Genomic DNA, 17,713 nt, shown 5'->3' with positions numbered 1-17,713 from the left:
AAAATATCTAAAATCGGACGGTACTTTTATGTGGGGGCTATGACAAAAAACGGACCTATTTTCAAGAAAATTATACATACTTGTTTTCTACACTCTGAAACCCTTAAAAATGAATTTTAAGGAAAATCGGTTGATAGGTGTTCACAACAGGTATTTACAAAAAATTCTCCCATCTTAAAATAGAAAAATCCACTTTATTTTAACTGTGGCAAATTTGAGCACGATTTGACTTCTGAATTCATTAGTACAGACCCCCTGCTATCTTTCAAATTCGATCTGGGGTGGACATATTTGGACATTTTTTTTAAAAAGTTTAAGTATATTTAAAAAATATTTGTAAAAAATAATTTTTAATATATATATAAACATTGATTTTATTACACTAATTTTACAATGTCATCGTTCTTTTTGTAAATATTATGAAAGTACCCATTAACAGGTTCCCGATTCATAATGACTTTGTTCTCACTTCTGTATATTTATGCAGCGACGCAATACAACAAAAATTGTATATTTTACAGCACATAGTCTGTTTCACTTTTACAGTGTCAACTTTGGTACTGCGCCAATCAACGAATACTAAAGTTATTTACAAAAACTAATTATTTTCAGACGACTTGATGCGTTTTTTATTATTCTGTGCAAAAAAAAATTAAAACTTCGAAACTTCAAAAATAGGGTTTTGGCCAAAAATTTCCTGATTGAAACTTATGTGCAATGTATTAAAAAAAATTTAAAAATTTCATAAAACTCATATAACTCTTATAGAAATTAAAAAAAAAAAACTATAATTTGTATGGGTAACGGTATGGAAAAACACACATGTTTACCCATGTAATTTCAAAAAGTTAAAAAAAGGTTAAACGGACCGAACGGGACGGGTACAAAAGTATATCGTCTGTAACGCACGAAAAGGTCGTAAGTGCACTATTTTGGAAATCGCGTTTTTACTGCATCTTCTGGCAACGAAAATCGTTGACCACGCCTTTTTTCTTGATGTGCGGGAATCAAATGAAGTCATTGGATGTACGGCGGATGACCCATCAATTCCACATGTTGTTCGGTCAAACAGGCGCTGGTTTGAATCGATGTGTGGGAGCCCGCATTGTCATGATGCAGAATGATCCGTCTTCTCTGGCTCGTTTTTCGAATTTCTCAGATGACTTTAGGTTAACAAATTGTGATGTACGACTCAGAATTAACCGTCCTACATTTATCAAGCCGTATAGTCGCCACACGGTCAGTTTTGCCGAAGAAACAGGCTACCATTTGCTTCGAAATGCTTTTACATGAACAACTTTCGTTGGATTTGTCTCGCTTTCGAAGACCTAAACGGTCGATTTATGTTTTGTTTCGGGCTCGTAAGCATAGATCGAAGATACGTCGTCTGTGAGATCTTATAAACGTCGTTTGAAGCACCGCGATCGCTTTCATTCACGAATACTTTGCTCGAATCCACAAAAGCCTTTTTTGAGCGATTGTCGAATTTTGCTGGATCTAACGAGAAAACTCCATTTTTGCAAACGTTAGTTGGTGGAAGAAATGTAAAAGGATGCCTCTCTCTGACGGTACATAAGACGCCGAATCTGCATTATCCGTTCACGCACGGCTTAATTTTTTATTCTGGCAGAACGGCCCCTTTTGGGCGTACCTAACGACCTTCGTTTTTTTGGCGAGTGTCGGCCCCGATTGAATTCATTAAACCAGTTATTTATAATGCTATAACATAGCCCTGTATCGACATAAACAGATTTAATTTGATCGATACACTCTTGCCGTGATTATCTACTTCGAAAGTTGTGAAAAATGATCGGACGAAAATGTTCACAAGTGCATTGCATTTTTTTCCAAAAGTGATTTTATCAAGTCACTGTAAACAATACAACACATGTTCGTATGACAAAATGTCCTGAGTACGTTTACGATAAAAACTGTCATACTTTCCAAAAAAAATCAAATGGCGCCTAGGCCAGACAGTTTTCGTGCAGCCCTAGTGCCACCATAATAAACTCTTTAATGCAGAAAGCGGTGGAATGTTTTCCTCTTGAAAAATTTCTAAAAATGGACTTACGACCTTTTCGTACGTAGCAGACGATATATGGGCTGAAAGAGGCATTATTCTGTGAAAACGGAACATTGTTTCAAGTTGTTTCCTAAAAGTTCTAGTCCACTACATCTGGAATTTCACTAAAATTTAGTACATGAGGAAAAATAAAATAGCTCACTTCGTGTAAGGGTTTACGGTAATTTACTGAAAAGCTTCTTAAAGACAACAATCCTACCTAAAAAAAATAGCTCACTTCGTGTAAACCCTTCGGTAATTTATTAAAACGTTCTTAAAGACAACAATCCTACCTACCTAGTTTTTGTTTCCGAAAAATAGCTATTTCTTTTACCGGAAATTTGCAAAACTGACGTATTTTCCAAAATTGCGAAAAGTGGTCATCTTTAGGAGCACGCCACCATCCGTCGAATATTTTGACCTAATTTTTTAATTTCCTTAGTTTCAAGTTTTTAATTTGTATCGTTTTTCTGTATTGGAAGCAGCAGATTCCAGATTCTTTTGCTCCGTGCCGGGAAGGAGGAAAACCCAGGACCAATATGGATGTGCTCAGTTTGTCACATCCGCATTAACCACACTCAAACTTAAGTGTGATGCAATAGATGTCGGGAGTGGGTGAATTTCAGGGGTTTTCTGGACTCGTCCATGTGAAGGAACATGACAGTGACTATGTTGCCTGCGTGAACACAGCCCCTAGTGAGTCGTCGTCTTCAGAAAACACCACTCCCCGCAGTTCCCCCAACAGCAGCCGCACCCCCAGCATTTAAGACCAGCCGTTACTGTTCCAATCTCTTTAAATGAATCCTTTTTGGAATCCAATTGCAAGGACTCCGAGGTAAGATTGAGGAAATAGTAAATTTCATGAGTCTGAGTGGAGAAAACCAAGCAACAATTGCAACGTTCAGCGTTGTGATGGTTACGGCGTAGTTAGGAAGGATCGTACCACAAGAAGAGATGGGGATTAACTTTCTTTGCACCAGTCTGTTCAATACAGACCTATCTCCTTTGAGTCTGGCTTTTATGACCTGTACATGGAATGTATGGAGTATCAGTCAGGTGTGGAACTGTCGAGGTAGGGTTGCCTAACGTATACATCCCGCCGATAAATAGCTGTACTCCTGGTTATAGGTCCATCATTAGACCGCTTTTAGAAGGTCTTGGGAGAGCTCAATGCTCATCATAAGTTGTGGCATTCGGTCCTCGGAAACTACCAAATGGGGCATATTGCTATCAGAGCTGATTGATAGCTCTACGTTTTGCACAGTTAATGACGACGCCCCTACCAGAATTAGCCGAAAGTGACACAATTCCTCAGGCATAACCACCTGGTTGCCCGTCTGTTCTCTCGTGTCAGACCATCTGCGCCATAATTAGCTGGAATAAGTGAATTATGTCACTCTCGAACGCTGGAAAAAAAGGAAGATAGGACCTCAGTGACGTTTGGCGACATTACGCCGACTAATCCCAAGAGGAGCGCAAATTATTTTAATCGACAGTATGCCGAGCAACCCATTAATGACAGGGGAAGGGAAGAGTACTATATAATTGTTCCACAAACATGCCAGACGGGACAGGGGAGACTTCTCTCATATCAATGAGTGCACCCCGATTCATATTAGCTCAATGATATGGGACCTACTGTTTATCGCCGAGTCCGAACGGCGTGTCTTACGACACCACTTTATAGAGAAGTTTTACATGGCTGAAATACTCAGGAAATATCGTCAACATTACTGAGGGGTATTTTGCCACCGTTGAAAGTTTTGATGTTGCCTGGCGGCGGGAATTGAACCCACGACCTTCTGCGTGCAAGGCGGTTGTGCATAAAATTGGACCACGGTGGCACCCAAGGGAAGAGTACTACGCCGCATTAAAACTCTTCCTGCTGAGGTCAACCACCACAATTTCAAATGAATGATGTTGCGAATGTAATTAGGAACGTTAAATTATCCAAAGCATTGGGCACTGATGGAATCTCCATGGTAATGCTGAAACAGGTGGAGATGACGTGCAGGACAGCATGGCAACAGCGCTGCACGCCATCTCCACACATATTAGGCGAGGACTCATCCAAAGCAAGCCGTGTAATAGAACAGTGATGGTGACGCTTCTACTTATCAAAAGCCTTGAAGTCTGTCAACCACTCCACGCTGTTTGAGGACATCAAGCAGACTACCCTCCGGTCAGGTTTGAAACGTTCGATAATCAATTATGTGCATGTTTGTACGCCAGTAGAACGTGTAATTCCGGAACAATAAATCTAAGCCCCGTAGAGTGAAACAGGAGTTCCCCAATGTGGGCCGGTATCTCCGGAATTTTTTAACTTCTGCCTTTCGTGTATTCCACCGCTTCAAGACGGCATTGAGGTCGTTGCGTATTTGGATGATTGTACGATCTTGGCGTCGGATGTCATTTCTGAAAGACTGAACTTCTATTTGCGCGATTTTAGCAAATTTCTCAGCGCGAGGACTATGCAAATATCCGCCACTAAATCTGGCCGTAGATTTAGTGGCGGATATCTGTTCACCAAATGGACTGTAGAAGTCTGCACTGAGTTGAATGTCACGGTCGATGGTAGCAGAATTCCGACCAACGACTACCCCAAGATTCTAGAGGTCACATTCAACACAATGTTCACGTCATCCATGCATACCATAGCTATATGCGACAAGTTGAGGTCTTCAAGTCCAGACCACTTGGTGTGCAGATAGAGAGCCCTTGTTAACCAAATATAACGCTATATATAGGGATACAAAAAAAAGAACCTCTGCATCAGCGAGCCTATATTGCTAGCTTTGATATCATTCATGTAATGCTGGCCGCATTTGTTTTCTTCATTTCTAGTAGCCAAATTAGGTTCAGCGATCGACCATAGCTCGACCTTCTCTACTTGGCCATAGTCAATAATATTAATGAAAACTGATCTAAGCAATTATAATGAATGTTATGCATAATTACGAACTGCCTTAAACTTCAAACTGCAGCTTAGAAGAATCAGAAAAAAAAAACAAATAAATTAATGAATGACAAAATCAAAGTTCTTCAGGCCAATTGATCTGCATATATTTAATCGAGTTTTTTTTATTTTAGATTATCAATGGATACTCAAATGAAAACAACTTTTCCAACCTTCAAAATTCAAAACGGAAAGAGAGAGAGGCAGAGAAAAAAACCCTGGCACCGGATTTTGATTTTTGTCTTTGAAGTAGACGCAAAAAATACAGCAAATTCATTAAGGTTTCTTAACGACTTTTTTTACTTTTAATTCAAGGTGTGTTGCTTTGTAGTCTGCCACGCGCATTGTGGCTGACTTTGTGCTGGCGGTTTTTGACACCAAATCAATTTAATAAAATAAATAAAATGTAAGAAAATTGCTACCATACTTTTTTATGTTTCGTTTCGTGATAGCAGCAAAACTGGTCCACGCATATTAAAAAAAAAAATGATATCAAAAACATTGAACGCACTGCACTCACAAGTGGCAACAAGGTTATTCAATTTTTTAAAACGAATTATTAAATGTTCTTTGTGTCAAATGTGTTGCACAAACCCACAAACGCACACACCAACCGTCAAGGCACGACAATTAACAAGAAATTGTATCTTAATATTAATTTGAAAATTCATATTATATCTAAAAATGCTGACATATTCTTAGTGCCGGACAATGGTATTTTTGAAATATTTTACTCGATTTCAATTGATTCCAATCCTGAGTTCTGTAACAACAAATCAACCAACTTAATTAGGTACATAATAACCTAAAATTAAGGGCAGGTTCTAAAGATCCTACACACTATAACCCACGATGTGTAAATGTTTACTATTACATATTAATGTTAAAAAATAATACCACTGTGTTCAGTCAGTGATCACCGACCAAACAACGAATAGTTGTCATGGCGTGTTGTCTATCAAAGAAAAACTCCCCATTCAATTAAATCACAATTTATTAAGAAAACTTTTGAAACTCTTTAAGATTTGGTAAATTGACTTGTTTGTTATTTCTTGAAAATGTCACTCTATACGTCTCTTGATAAAGGAAATAATAACAAACACCAAGAAGAAACAATTTATTTCTGGTAAGTTTTTTTGCTTTTGTTGTTTTTTTTTGGGAATGGAATGACGTTTCATGCGAATGACTTTCAGTTATGAATGTTGATTAAAAATAATTTAACCAAAGTGCGATTTATGGTGTTGCTAACTGCCTGTTGCCGTCTGCTAGTGTAATAACATTTCATAAATTTCATTAGTGAATATACTTTCGCTACAATTTTTATTTTTTAGAAATTTTTATATAACACTTGTTGACGTTGATAAAAAAACAAATCGTCACTTTGTAATAGGCTGGAAGTACAATTAATTGTCATACACAGTGGATGTGAAAATATATACGAAGTTTGAACAAAAATATAAAATAAAACAAATAAAATGTAATATATAAAATAAAAATTAAAATATATAAAATATAATATCTATATATAAATAGAAAAATGTTTGTATGTTTGTTTGTGCCTTAATAACTCAAAAACCGCTGATCCGATTTTCCTGTAATTTTGAGAGTATATTACAGCATCGCCTGAAAGTAACATAGGCTATAATAATTTTTGAAATTCCACGGTGATGCTGAGACACTAAGGTGATGCTGAGGTACATCTTAAAAATTTCGATTTTATATGCGAATATCTTTGGGGTCCCCTTGATATAATATCGAATATTGTCCATTTGAATCAATATTAGCTCGAGGGCTTTTAAAATTATTAAAAGTTATGCTGAAAACAATCTAATATGACACAAACAAGTAAAAAAGTATCAGTCGGCTTTGCCGACAGAGATATACCCTCAGCCTGTGCAAATTGAAACACTTTTTTCACAAAAAACGTATGTCACGGTGCTCTTGAAACAATTTTAAATGGAAGGTGCTTACACCTTGGAAATTTTTGCGGATTCTGAAACTACAATGTTCATAGATGAGAAAAATCAAAAAACCAAAAAAATCGCCGGAGCGTTTTTTAAAAAAAATCGCGATTAAAGTTGACATATTTAGAGGTTGTTTAGGTTTTCACGGTTTTGCTTAGAAACCGCAAGTCCTATCAAAATAGGACTAAAGAAAATGTTGTAGCTTGAAAATTCTCTACAAGATCGACCTTTATGATATTTTCGTAGGTTTTACCGTTTTTCAGATATAGAAGTTCAAATTGGGACAATGCATTGACTGTATCGCCCCCTTATAAAACAATGTCATGAAGGGTGCGCCTTAAATAACTTTTGATGAAAACCGATTACGCAGGGGAAGTTTTTGTGAATTCTGAAACAGCAATGTTCATAGATGGGAAAAATCCAAAAACAAGAAAAAATCGCTGTAGGGATTTTTAAATAAATCGCGGTCAAAATTCATATTTTTATGTGTTTTTTAGGTTTTCACGATTTTGTTTGGAAACCGCAAGTCAAATCGAAATGGACCTAAGAAAATGTTGTAGCTGTGAAAATTCTCTAGAGGATTGACCTTTATCATTTGTTTCCAGCCTGTACCATTTTTGAGAAAAAGAAGCTTAATTTACATTTTTAGGTTTTTTTGTTAGGGTTTCGCGATTTTGCTTGAAACCGGTAAGTCTTATCGATGTGGGACCTGGGAAAATCTTAAAGCTGTGAAAATTCTCTACAAGACTGGCTTAAGCAACTTATCCTAAGTTGCACCATTTTTTTAGATATATAAATTTAAGTTGGGAATTTGCAGTCATGACATTGTTTTATAAGGGGGCGATACAGAATTGAATTGAATTTGAATTGTTCCAATTTCCAAAACCGACGATAATACCATAAATGTCAATCTTGTAGAGAATTTTCATAGCTACAACATTTTCTTTAGTCCCATTTTGATAGGACTTGCGGTTTCTAAGCAAAATCGTGAAAACCTAAACAACCCCTAAAAATGTCAACTTAAATCGCTATTTATTTAAAAAGCGCTCCGGCGATTTTTTTTGTTTTTTGATTTTTCTCATCTATGAACATTGTAGTTTCAGAATCCGCAAAAACTTCCAAGGTGTAAGCACCTTCCATTTAAAATTGTTTCAAGAGCACCGTGATGTATTTAGGGGGTTTCAAAATTTTGGTCGTATGAACCGACAAAAATGTTGATTAGGATTAAAGTTCAAAAATTTTGCGGAAAAGGTACTTAAAGGAATAAACCGACATATACCATGGGGGTGCCATAGGGGGTTTTTACACCCTTGGGGCTGTTTTCTCAAGAAGTATGGACTTGCCCCTGAAACAACTTTTACCATCGTAATTGAGGCAGCGAATGTAAGTTGCTTCAACAAAAATCAAAGTGATTCAATAGCAGGTCTTAAAGTGAACTTATCCAAAATTTTGTGTGGAAGGTACGGGATGGAGTGGACAAATATAGGCCATATTCGAACCTGATCTATATCTGGTAGATATTATGAGAATGTGGACCAAATCGGTCACTCCCATCAAGAGTTATCGTGCGCACAATTTTTCCGAATATTTTCGAACTTTTGTGGGGTAGGTACCTGAAGGAGTGGACCGATATGGCTTATGTACAAACTTAAAGTAAGTTTGGAAACAATATTACGAAGACCAAATTTTGGCCAGAATCGGCATTTCCGTTCGAGAATTATCTGGCGCTTCCACCCATGAACATGTTGTCATAGGGTTTGTTTTTCAACTTTCAGGCTATTTTTTCAGGAAGTATGGACTTGCCCCTGAGGAAACGTGTACCTTCGTATAGGTGACAGTAATTACAAGATGTTACAACAAAAAACAAGGCGATTCGAGAGCAGGTCCTAAACTGAACTTTTCCGAAATTTTGTGTGGGAGGTACTCGAAGAAGTTTACCGATTGAGTCCATATTGGAACCTGATCTAAGTCTGGTAGAAATTTCATAATGTGCAAAGTATGGACCAAATCGGTTACTCCCTTCAAGAGTTATCGTACGCACAAATTTTCCGAACATTTTCGAAATTTTTTGGGGGAGGTACCGGAAGGAGTGGACCGATATAATCCATCTTTTAACTTGAACTAAGTTTGGACAAAATATTACGAAAGCCAAATTTTGGACCGAATCGGCAAATCCGTTCGAGAGTTATCTTGCGCTCCAACCACTACACACGGTGTCATAGGGTTTTTTGTAACTTTCAGGCTATTTTCTCAGGAAGTATGAACTTGCCCCTAATGAAACTTACAGCGTCGTATAGAGGACAGCGAATACAACTTGCGTAAACAAAAATCAAAGCGAGTCGAGACCAGGTCCTAAACTGAACTTTTCCGAAATTTTGTGTGGGAGGTATCCGAAGGAGTGGACCGATTGAGTCCATATTGGAACCTCATATAAGTTTGGTAGAAATTACACGATGCGCAAAGTATAGACCAAATCGGTTATTTCCTACAAGAGTGCGCACAAGTTTTGCGATAATTTTTGAACATTTGTGGGGGAGGTACCTGAAGGAGTGGACCTATATGGCCCATCTTCGAACTTAAATTGAATCTGGACAAAATATTTCGATACCCAAAATTTGAACCGAATCGATTGATCCGTTCGAGAGTTATCGTGCGCACCAGCCTGCCAGACAGACAGACAGACAGACAGACAGACAGACGGACGGACATTGCTAGATCAACTCAAAATTGTCTGAAACGGATATCGTACAAACATACTTGGGGTCTAAAAGCATTATTTCGATGAGGCACATTTTTGGTCGTATCAAAGTGTAAATACCCTCTTTAGCCTAAAGGCTGAGGGTATAATTATTAACAGTTATGCTGAAAACAATCTAATATGACACAAAAAAAGAAAGGTGGTTAGTCCACGGGAAGGGTGGACGGGGGAAGTAACCCCTTGGATCCAACAATAACAATATAATGTCGCTACGGGTCAGAGTAAGCGGGTAATCATGACTCTTTTTCTGACTTAATACACTGTGACACAAAATGGAAGTGAAAATCTGGGGCAGAGATAACTCCTTTTGTGGATGGAAGCCCTTGGTGAGTATATTAACCCTTTGAACCCCGCATTTTTTCCGTAGAGATAAAAATATTTTTTTTATGATTAGTCGACGGAAAATAAGTCCTCTGCGAAAAAATCTTAAAAATTTCTCGTGGTTTGGGAGTTACAAATGTTGCCTAGAGGCAACATTGGGCCATTGTGGTTATACAAATTAACAACGTTTGTTTCTTTAGTCTTTGAATTATCGTTATATTTTTTATTATACATAATGTGGAAAAGCATAAACTAATGAGTTTGTTTAATTCTAGAGGAAAATTCATGGAAATGGAATGGAAAATGGGTCTATATTTATCATATATAGTTCACGAATTAGCCAATTTTGACGTATATGGTAGTGTTCATATAATTTGAAATGCTCATATTAACATTTTTCAGAGTAGAAGCGTTTGAAAAATATTTTCTATATTGTGTGCACACTTTAAACCTGATAACATTGGCCTTCATCCAATACATGAAATTATCATTATCGATATTTGAACAGATATTCGCTTGATATCTTACAAAATCCTAATATGTAATATGTATATACCCTAAAGACCCTGTGCAACCATTTTATTACCACAATGGCCCAATGTTGCACACAGGCAACTTACAAATTTCAAAAAATTATAACTACTGATTGGAACTGTAAATTGTATGTTTGTTTTTTTATTTTATTAGATCAACATCTTAGTACGATTTTTCAAAAAATTTTGGCTGCAATTATTCAATTCGTTTGACATTTTATAAAATCATTAAAATGTTTCATGTTTAAATTTTTACTCGACTACTTATATTTAAACAGGCATAACTTCGCCAATCTAGCTTTTTATTTAAAAATAAATTACATATTTTATTCTTCTGAAATCAAGCTACCGTCATCCACTTAGTATATATGAATATCTCAAACGGTGTGGGAAATACGCATACACAAACATGCAAAATTGCCCTCAGGCAACATCGGGCCACAAAGGGTTAAGAATCCCGAAGGACAGATACACCTTGAGTCGAACTTCCGAGTTATGGCGTGATGAAGTTTCGGCTGAAGACCCTGTAAGACATTGTTAACTGTTGTTTTAGCTTATTTATGAGATGGCATGTCTTCAGTCGAATCGTATGAGGATTAATTTCGTAGAGCATTTCGACCTTCTTCAATGGCTTCCTTCAATGTCCTTTTCGTCCCTTATTTTTAAAACCGCTATAAAAGTACCACAACATGATGTTTTTCAGCTTCGAAATGTTCTGCAAAAATGTCGCTCAGAAAATTATAGGTAAGATTCTCATTGACAAATAATAGATTTTGTCTGGTTTTCATGGTTCTTTTGTGCATTTACCCGGTTTTTGTTCAAAATGTACATCCGCATCTTCACCCACATCCAACCTTCGGTGAGATGCAATAGATGTCAGGAGTGGGTGCATCTAAGGGGTTGCTCTGGACTCGTCCACGTGAGGAACTACGACAGGGACTATGTTGCTGCATGCTGCGCTAACACAGTCCCCAGTGAGTCGTCGTGTGATTACGAGACTCCCTCGTCGTCTGATTACGAAACTCCCCCGCAGTCCCCTCGACAACAACCGCACACGCAGCCTTTAACACCAGCCGTTGTTGTCCCAATCCCCGAAAATGCAGCCTTTTTGCAATTGAATTGCAATGGACTCCGAGGTAAGATAGTAGATTTTATGAGTCGGAAGAACATCAAGGTCGCGGCGGTGCAGGAAACCTAGCTGAACAACAACCACAGCTCAGAGCATTGTGATGGTTACAATGTTCTGAGGAAAGATCGCACCAAAAGTGGAGGTGGGGGATTGGCTTTCCTATTGCACCAGTCTGTTCAATACAGACCTATCTTGCTTGAGCTTGTCTCTAATGACCCGTACATGGAATGTATGGGGGTAGCAGTCAGGTGTGGAGCTGCCGAGATAGAGTTGCTGAATGTATACATCCCACCGAGAAATAGCTGTATCCCTGATTATATGCCTGACATTAGCCCGCTCTTGCAAGGTCATAATCGTCTGGTCCTGGGGAATTTTAATGCGCATCATGAGATGTGGCATTCGGCCCTCGGAAACGACCAGAGAGGTACAGCGCTGGCTGAGCAGATTGATAGCTCTACGTTTTGCACGGTCAATGAGGACGCCCCTATCAGAATTAGAGGAGAGTGTCACAGTTCGCCTGACATAACCATCGTGTCACCTGGTCTAAAAAATGACGTTACCTGGCAACCCGTCATCTCCCTTGGATCAGACCGTCTCCCCATAATTGTCTCCATTAGCAGACCACCCGACTTCATCACCTCTGAACGCCGCACGTTCGTCAATCATAAAAAAGCTGATTGGCCGAGTTTCAGAGAGTTCACCAATCACCGCTTCAGAGAATTGCCCAATCCTTCTGATGTTCGGGTAGCGGAAAGGACGTTCCGGGACATCATCACTGCTGCAGCCGCTCGCCATATCCCTGCTGGTCGAACACCCGAAGTAAGACCAAATTTCCCAGCAGAGGCGACGGGATTAGCAAATGATCGTGATAAGCTTCGTCGTATCTGCAACATTGGAGCCGGTATAGGTGAATTGTGGGCAACGGTTAAGTCATTCTCGAACCCTGGAAGAAGCGAAGATAGGACCTCAGTCACGTTTGGCGACGTTACGTTGACTGACACGAAGAGGTGCGCAAGTAATTTCAATCGACAGTTTGTCGAGCATCCCGAGAGTGACAGGGCGAAGAGAAGAGTATTACGTCGCATCAGATCTCTTCCTGCCGAGGATGAACCACCACAATTTACAATGGATGATGTTGCCAATGCCACCAGGAACGCTAAATCATCCAAAGCGTTGGGCCCTGACTGAATTTCCATGGTAATGTTGAAGCAGCTGTATAATGTTTGGCGAGGGTTGTGTGAGTTCGAAGCTGTAATTTGAACACGTGCATCATCTTTTACCGTACTGACTTGTGGTACTATGATTTTTCATCGGCTTAGCTCTCGGTCGTCGTGGCGTTCTTAGCAATACGATAATAGGAAGGAAAATACAACCACATTATATAAAAGTTGAAGTACCACTATTGTTGATGGTCGTGGATATGTTTGTAGGGAGTAGCGATGTTTAGGAATCCGGATGTTATTGGACCCCTTTTACCCCACCCATTGGATGAACCATTGGATTCAATCCCCTATGAGCCTTCTCCGTTTAATCTTGGATAGGCTCCCATAAATGTCATGGCTTACCTTCGCTTCTGCCTGCTTTGTTTAATTAAACCACATGACTATGTTTCGTTTAATTCAGAACTCAACTATAATATAATATCGAATCTCTTAAATTATTGTTACAGTAGTTTTAGAAAATCGTAAGAAATGAAACAAAAGTACTAATATAAGACAAGTAAGTAGTTCTTGTCCCAAAATGAGAGCGGCATGCAAATTAATATCCTATCGTCGAGCTCGATATAGGTCGCTGTCGTGCTACTGGCATAGTACGCTTCATAAAAATGTAGCCCTGCACTTTTGAGACAATTACTTTACATTTGAAAAAAAAAATATGTATATAAGTGATAAAGACTTTGGACAAACATATATTGCGCAAAATTGAAATTCAACTAAGAAATTACTTATAAGGAGATATAAATAATATTAGTTATAAAAAGGTTTTTATACATATATATAGTTTAGGTTACATTAAACAAGATGACTTATCTTTAGGTATGTAATCCTTAGCTTGTGATGAAGTATCGGGGAAACCAGGCACTCTTAGTTTCTTATGGCTTTTCCGGGCTATGCTTTGCTGAACTTTTATTCCAAAAGACCTGGTAGCACACTATACATGAGGGTTGACTGTACTAACGAACATAAAATATGCTTAAAGAAGTGGACGGTACTGCTGTGCTGAATTTGAATTCTCTTATGAATGTAGACTGTCTGTGAGATGTTGACTGTACTAACACACGTTGAATATACTCATGGCAATGGGCGGTACTGCAGTAGGCTAACTGTGCTGGATTCTCTGATGAAGGTAGACTGTACTGTGTGATGTTGACTGTACTAGCACACGTTGAATATACTCATGGCAATGGGCGGTACTGCAGTAGGCTAACTGTGCTGGATTCTCTGATGAAGGTAGACTGTACTGTGTGATGTTGACTGTACTAGCGTGCCGTAATCTAGGTATAGGAATTCAGGCTACTGCCTAATATGAGTTCCCGAGGTCTGGCGAGTTAACATACTCCTACCGGCTCGGGACTGGATCGTAATAGCACCCCCGATTTGCAATACCCGAATATCTAGGGTTTCTTGGTGACATAAGATGATTCTTGCACAAAAGACCGGTACATTAGTTCCAGGAAAGTTTATTAAATCGAGAAGAATTAACACAAAGGTTAAGGCTGTGCAACTGATTGAGTGTTAATAATATCTATGCACGATCACTTTTAGTTATCAAATAAACAATACTGTCCGAGAAACCTTTCACAACCAGCTTCTAGTTAAATGTTTCGATTCAGATAACCGGTAAATTTTATTTATAGTCACCACCGTAAAATGTATACTTTTCGAGCTTACTTCGATTAATGATACTTCAAGACTGACTCTCCTCGAACAACAAAAAAACTCTTTCCCTCCATGATCATGTGGAATGCTTAAGGGTTGCCTACTTGACTAGAATCTTCATAAATCAGCTGTCCCGGGTTCACCAAAGTTCACTTAAGAAAACGGACCGCTCTCCTGACAGGGTGACATTACAGCTGGATGAGCCGGGAGTCGAGTATCTCACCAAAGTCTTCAACTTGTCGCTAGCCACCCTCGTTGTTCCCGAAGTCGGGAAAAAGGGCAGGGTGGTCCCACTACGTAAGCCAGGCAAGGATGCCAGCAAAAGTGAATCGTACAGACCGATTTCGCTTTTGTAGCCGTAGCAAAGACACTTGAGGCCTTGCTCCTTCCCAGTATCAGAAATAGCTATCAAGTTGCCGATCATCAGCATGGATTCCGTAAGCAGCAGAGCACGACAACTGCTCTGCACGCCATTACCACACATATTTGTCAAGGACTCAACCAGAGACGGCCATGCGATAGAACAGTGATGGTGGCGCTTGACTTATCAAAAGCCTTTGATACAGTGAGGCACTCCACGCTGTTTGAGGACATTGAGCAGACAACCCTCCGGCCAAGCTTGAAACGCCAGTCGTACGTGGAATTCAGGAATAAGAAGTCCAAACCCCGTAGAGTGAAACAGGGAGTTCCCCAAGGTGGGGTGATATCTCCGGAACTGTTTAACCTCTACCTCTCCTGTATTCCACCCCCTCCAGACGGCATTGAGATCGTGACGTATGCGGATGATTGCACGAGCCTGGCGTCGAGTACCTATCCTGATGACATCTGTGAGAGACTGAACAACTATTTAACCGATCTTACCACCTTTTTCCATTCGGGGAATATGCAGATTTGCGCCACAAAATCTACAGCCACTCTGTTCACCACATGGAGAGCGCAGTTTGGACGTGAGTTGAATGTCGTTGTCGACGGTAGCAGAATTCCGTCCACAAACTACCCTAAAATTTTAGGGGTCACATTCGACACTACATTCACGTCGTGCGCACACGCCACAGCTATCTGCGACAAGTTGAAAAGTAGGAACAAGGTCCTCAAGTCCCTGGCCGGCAGCACTTGGGTCGGTCTGTGGTAAGCTATGCGGCTCCAGTCTGGTCCCCGAGATTGTGTGATACGAACTGGAAAAAGATTCAAACTTGTCAGAATGCCGCCCTGAGAACAGCGACAGGGTGCCTCCTCAAATCTTCAGTGGACCATCTACATGAGGAGGCAAAAATTCTTCCTGTAAAGCAACACAATGAGATGCTTTCGTTGCAGTACCTGCTTGAATGTTATCGTGTGAGCGATCCCAATCACCATCTTGTGGGTAGGCCCGGCCCATTCAGGGAGATCAGGAAGGATATCCAAGCTCTAGAGGGAGAGGTCCAACGATACAGGAGAGAACCCCTAGATCAACAAGCATATCAAGCAGGATTGAATAGCATTCACACGGACGCAGTTGCATGCGGCATGGGCCCGCACGGCACACAACACATTTTTAACTGCCCCGCCAAACCTATCCATCTAACTCCAGTGGATCTGTGGCTACATCCCATCGAAGCAGCCATTTTTCTGGAACTGGAGATAGACCCAGATTGAACAGAGGAACGAACATATAAACATAATAAAAACACTGTTACAACAACAAGAACAACATAAATGTACACATGTTAATTCATATATATTTCGATAAAACGGGGTTACGAAGCGCTAGTAAAATATAAAACATAAAAAATAAAATAAAAAATATAAAATATATAATATAAAATATAAAATAAAAATAATAACATAAAACTATGAAATATAACATATAAAATATTAAATATAAAATACAATATATACAACATAAAATAAATATTAAAAAAATATAAAATATTAAATATAAATTATAAAATATAAAATATAAGAAATATAAAATATAGAAAATAAAGTATAAAATATAGAATATAAAATATAAAATACAAAATATAAAAAAATATAAAATATATAATATTAAATATAAAACATAAAATATAAAGTATAAAATATAAAAAATATAAAATATATAATATTGAATATAAATGATAAAATATATCATATAAAATATATAAAACATAAAATATAAACTTTAAAAAATATATAATATATAATATATAATATTAAATGTAAATTATAAAATATAAAGTATGAAATATAAAATATCTATATATAAAAATGGTGTAAAAAATGTATAGTAATTCATAAAATGAGAACGGCTAGGCCTATTTCTGTAAAATTTTTTGTCAGTTATTCGTATTTTCGAGGAGAAGGTCTTTACGGAAGAAAATTTTGGAAAATCTCTCTGGAAAAGTCCGCTAGTATAATATAAAATATAAATCATAAAATATAAAATAAAAATATAAAATATAACATATAAATATTAAAAAAATATAAAATACAAAATATATAATATTAAATATAAATTATAAAACATAAAATTTAAAATACAGTCGGACCTCGATTATCCGTGATGGTCGGGACCGGAGACATTACGGATAATCGATTTTCCCGGATAATGGAGGCAATGCTTTTATGCAGACTGAACATATTTTGGAGTAAAAATGGCATAGTATCGTACAATAAAAGATACTTAATATCATCATCATCAGATTCATCTGAATTGACTTTGTCCCATGGTTTTTGTGATACCATAAATACACAAATTGTGTAATACGGGAGAATTTCCAGTTTTTGTTTGTTTACCTTTTGTTCGCTTAATCAAATTAATTGGAAAGTGTTCTTTTAATGCCGGGTAATGAAGTTTATAACGAAAAATAGAGGAAATGGAGCAAAGTCCAAAATTTCTTTTCTATCACGGATAATGGAGGTTCCCGGATAATCGATTCACGGATAATCGCGGTTCAACTGTATATAAGTATCAAATGTAAAACATAAATTTAATATAAAATATAAAAAATTAAATTATATAATATTAAATATAAATTATAGAATATAACATATAAAATACAAAATGTAAAAAAGATATAAGATATATAATATTAAATATAAATTATAAAATATAAAACATAAAATATAAAATATATAATAAAATATAAA

At 37.8% G+C, this 17,713-nt stretch overlaps 1 protein-coding gene across 2 annotated transcripts in view; it reads right to left on the bottom strand.

The window, feature by feature from the left end:
- The window catches only part of LOC141404051 (neurobeachin-like protein 1), a 285,955-nt gene that overhangs the window by 183,177 nt on the left and 85,065 nt on the right, over positions 1–17,713 (bottom strand). The window lies entirely within an intron of this gene.

Source organism: Musca autumnalis, unplaced genomic scaffold (assembly GCF_047663935.1).
Source record: "Musca autumnalis isolate F117 unplaced genomic scaffold, ASM4766393v1 scaffold_4, whole genome shotgun sequence".
Classification (NCBI taxonomy): Eukaryota; Metazoa; Arthropoda; class Insecta; order Diptera; family Muscidae; genus Musca; species Musca autumnalis.
Note: the sequence above shows the minus strand (reverse complement) of the source record. Positions and strands in the feature narration are given on the sequence as shown.